Source organism: Poecilia reticulata, linkage group LG17, assembly GCF_000633615.1.
Source record: "Poecilia reticulata strain Guanapo linkage group LG17, Guppy_female_1.0+MT, whole genome shotgun sequence".
In the NCBI taxonomy this organism is placed as follows: domain Eukaryota; kingdom Metazoa; phylum Chordata; class Actinopteri; order Cyprinodontiformes; family Poeciliidae; genus Poecilia; species Poecilia reticulata.
Genome location: NC_024347.1, coordinates 9,040,685 through 9,045,872, shown reverse-complemented (window position 1 = coordinate 9,045,872; position 5,188 = coordinate 9,040,685).

Sequence of the window (5,188 nt, the reverse complement as noted above, 5' to 3'; positions counted from 1 at the left end):
AAACGACTGAGCTCTGCAGCATTAAAACATGGATAGAACTGTAACTACATTAATCATAACTCTTCTTCTCTTCAGTATTTCTGTCAGTTTCTGGTGGTGCAGCTCTGTGCTGCCTTCAGGAGAATGGGACATCAGAGTATCATCCATAAAACTTCACCCTCATGGCATTTATTGGTCAAACCAGAGCTTTCAGTGGAAAAACTAAAGTTCCAGGTCCTTTTAATGCCATACAAATATGAGACAGAAACATGGATTATATCTTTATATAAACATGTCTATTGATTATAGATTAATAGTTTCACTGGACAGAAATGACAAAGAACAAATCTGGTTCTTAATCAAATCCTAATGAGTCAAATTCAAAGTGTCATGGAGTCATCAGCCTCATGATATTAACACTGACATGAAAAATAATAATGAAGAAATAAATATATAAAATCTAATTAAAAACATAAATAAGTGATCAGTTCTTTACTGTTATGGTCTGTAAGATATATTTATTCTCAGTACTAGATGTGGTCTCAACAAACCCATGGCACTTCAACAATATTATTTTACCTTTTATGTGGAAATAGTGTCTGTTTATTCTTGCCATACAGTCTTCTGTATTAATTATTGCTCTAAAGGTCTTGCCATACCAGTTTATTCCTCTGTATTTACTTTAGTTTCTTAGTTTATTCTTGAATTTTATTCTTTCATTTCAATTAGTTTTCTTTGATTATTATTATCCTCTCTTGGTTTATTGCTGTGTTCACTTTAGTTTCTTTCCTGTTGCTACATTTATTTGATCGTTTATTGACCATCAGTAATCTTCACTCATCACCTGCTGCGTAAAGTTGCAGTTTAAATCAGTGTTCCTGTCATGTGGCCTACATTGAATTCTTGACATGCTGACAAAAGTGGAAACTTAGTTTATGATTATAATACTAATCTTAGTCTTTTAGATTGAGCTCCACAGAACTTTCTTAGCTCTCTGTGTAAAAGAATGGAGACCACAGTGCAGAGGGAACCACTAGCCTGCCAATCAATTTGTTTAACTCCATGGGCAAGTGGATGATTGGTGAACTCTGCACACACACTCTTTTCTTTCCAACAAAACATCCCATATGCCCTCCCAGCAGGGGTTAGCCCAGATATGGGGCCCATGTATTTAGAGATCCAGTAAAAGGAATTCAGAGTTAATAGAATGAAAGCCCTAACGTCAGTGAACTGGATCTTAGTGTAATTCTTATTCATTGGGCAATTCTTATACTCCAAAGATGCTTACAGTCACAGTACTATGCTAAATGAGACAAAGTTATAACCCAACATGAAATTGTTTGTTTTATTATAGAAACTCCATCAAAAGAAGGTCAAATAATAAGCATCTTCAATAATAATAATAATTAATAATCTTTGACCTCAGTCAGCTTTACAGCAATCCCCAATCCTGAGCAAGCAAGTGTAAAAGAATCTTTTACCAAGAAAAAAACGCCACCAGAACATGGGTCAGAATGAGATGTCAGCTGCTTTGACCATTTATGGATTAAGAGAACATGAAGCAGAAATGGAAAATAACACAGCAGCTCTGGTTCATGATTATTCTTCATGTGAAAGAAAAACTGAGTATGTAAAAGTTCCTACCATAATTCCATTAGGGACTTTGTCAAGAGAAGAAGAGCCAAGACTGAGAAGGGAGGAGGTACAATATTCCTGTTTATCTTTAAAAGATTGATTCAGGACAGATACGAGGTTAAACACAGAATGACAGTGGTAAATATAGGATCAAATACAGAGGAAAGACGTAAAGCTTTCTGCAACATTTGATTGCAGTGTTCTTGTAGGATTCATTATAGAAATAACTTCTGGTAAAATGTTGAAAGTTACATGTTGAAAGTTTCAGTAAATTACAGAGGCACCACTCTCAGCGGTGACGGAAAGCTTCAGCTGACAAATGAAGGAAGGATGCTTTGATTTTATTGGCGGTATCCAAAGAGACGGAAAAGTTTAAATTAGTAAGGAATCACATCAGTGTGACACCAGGACAATGGATTACAGGACCTGAGTCGAAATATTTACTCTAACATGGTATATGACCACGACACAGCAAAGGCAGGACTAATGTATGTTTTTAGCTTCGTGAAATTAGCTGGTTTTTTGTCTCCTTTGGCTGCTGGTTCAGTGAGTTTTGCACATAACATTGCGATTCTGGTATTGTTGGAAAGAGCAAAGCTTGGGTTTTAATCTGATTAGTAAGTAAGTAAGTGAGTAGGACCATGTTGCTCTGCCATTGCTGCGTGTTTACCAGGTGTGAGTCATTAGCATCTAATTAGCATCTAAGTATGCTTATTTTCATAAAGATGACTAGTGTTGGAGCCGGGCATTGTTGAGGTAGAAAATATTGTTATCATTTAGATGAGCTTTTGCCCATTACACAGATATGGAGTATGCCTATATTGGTTATTGTATGGCATGTGTTTAGATTGATCTTGTTAGCAGAAGTGCTGCTGGAACCAAATTTGGAGCTGCTGGAGCCCAAGAGTAATACATCCAATTAGTTGTTCCAAAATACCATGCTTCAAGTTAAATAACACTTAAACTTGAAGTATACAGACGGATTAGTCTGGCTTCAAGCAGGATCAAGCAAGATTATACTTAGCATATTTATTTTTTACAAGGGCATTCTTTAGTGTTAGATTTATTTTCTAGTTCTTTGTGTAATCTCCCTTGCCCCCTGTGCCACTCTCTGTCTCTCTGGTCTGCCTTCTGCTCTCTTCTCACACACCTGCAACCTGTTAGCTCATCAACCCAGAGGCCTCATGTATAAAGCATGAAATGTGCAGGGCCCAGTGGCGCAGTTGGTAGAGCTGTTGCCTTACAGCAAGGAGGCTCTGGGTTTGATTCCCAGCCCCGGTCTTTCTGCATGGAGTCTCCATGTTCTCCCTGTGCATGGTGGGTTTTCTCCAGGTACTCCGGTTTCCTCCCACAGTCCAAAAACATGACTGTCAGGTTAATTGGCCTCTCTAAATCGTCCCTAGGTGTGAGTGTGTGTGTGCATGGTTGTTTGTCCTGTGTGTCTCTGTGTTCCCCTGCGACAGACTGGTGACCTGTCCAGGGTGACCCCGCCTCTCGCCCGGAACGTTAGCTGGAGATGGACACCAGCAACCCTCCTGACCCCACCAAGGGACAAGGGTGCAAAGAAAATGGATGGATGTGTGGGGCCATATTTTACACACAAGCTGATGTATAAAAATGAATGTGGCATGAAAGTTTGTGTAAATACACAAACTTTTTACCTGCCATGACAATGTGTGGACATTTAAAAATGACTAAACATGTTAACATAAATACTGATAAGTTACAACTAATTACTGCTGAAAACAAACACCTGGTTACATATCTCCCTCCTTAAGAAACTTAGTTACAATATTAGTTCAAAACATGGCTTTGCACAAGCATATTTGAAGAGGACTATTAACATAATTTTCTTGACATTTCTGTCTTTCCTTTGGTCTATGCCTTTGACAACATTAAGTGTTAGGTGATATTAAKTTACAACTGATTGATGATTTATCATCCTATCTTTCAATACAACAGTTATAAAAATATCTGCCAACAAAATTAGACCCATTAGAATAAAGTATATTCTTTGAGTAAAGTATTAAACTGTCTTCCAGTGTTGGGTCAGTGGTTAGGATACTCATAAAATTGTTTTCCAATTATGTTTAATTCTTCTGATTATTCAATGAAATCCTTTCTTAATAACTAAAAGTTAAGCCAATTAAAGCAGGACTTCTCACGAATATCAATTTAAACCAATCTTATTTGAGGGGATTTGAAGAAAAGACTTATCTTTTGGTCCCATTGCTTTTACATCTGTGGGTCTTTTAATGCCCAGCTCTTAATCACAAAACTGATTGTTTTCACCCAACAAAACTGTTTGAAAATAGTTGTTAATCTGCTTCTCCAGTGGAGTCTGTTGTGGTCAGACATAATCTTCCATAGTCTGACTGAGCTGCATAATCCCAGCCCCTCCACCTTTATTGGATCTCTGTTGGCGGCTGGATGTGTGACCCCCACCTCCTTCTGGCGTAGCTTCTCTACTGTATGAGTCTGCCCCGGGGCTAAGCAATATGTCTGTATTTTTAGTTATTCAAAACATAAATCTGTCAGTGACAGCAGAGCTGCATTGTCTGTCTGAAAGGAGAAATTACAACATTGCTTCATTTTCTCTTAATATTTTTTCTGATATATTCTTTCATATATTAACAGCAGTTTTATTTTTGCTTCCATCAGTTCATAGCGCAGCTCAAAAATATACTCTACTTATTCACTTTTTCCTCCGTCTTCAAGCAACGGAATTAACCATCATGAACTGACAAGAACTCAGGGGTTTTATCCTTAGTCTTGTAGTGGTGATCAACTGAATTGCAGTAGTGAGCTCAGACAGAGTGGAAGTTGGTTATGAAAATCAGCCGTTAGAGATGCAGTGACATGGAAGTGACTGACAGCTGGGCTGGTTGAGAATGAATGGAGGATCAATGTCAAGTGAACAGACCGTCCTGATATGTGGGGGAGAGGGGATGGGTTGTAACAGATTTAAAAGAAAAAAAAACATTTAGAATTTTCTTCTTGCAATTAACCAACATTTAGCCTTTAAGTAAAATATCAGGATGATGGATGATGAGGTTTTCCTATCACCAGCTGTTGCTTGTTGAAAGAGCTGAAAACTTGTCTCTAGTCAAGAGAGAAAATTGAGAGACTTTGAAATTCTCTTCACACCAACTCTTTAAAGCAGGGGTGCTCAAGTCCAATGCTCAAGAGCTACCGCCCAGCAAATTTCAGACGCTTCCCTGCTCCAATACACCTGAATCAAATGAATGGCTTGTTAGCAGGTCTGTTCAGAGCTGATCTTGGTCAGTTGGAGTGAGGATGCATATAAAAGTTGCAGGACAGTAGCTCTGGAGGACTGGACTTGAGCACCCTTGCTTAGTTTAAAGTCTTTTGAATTACTGCTGCACCGAGTGTTTAATGTCTTGATCATTCTTGACACACTCGGTATTTTGCGTTATCTGAACGCCCTCTGCTGGCATGTTTGAGGAAAATCCCCTTTCAAGCAGACTGTGCTCATGAGAAAACTGGAGACATAAATACATTAAATGCCTTTATGTATGCTATGCATTTGTATATATATATATATATATATATA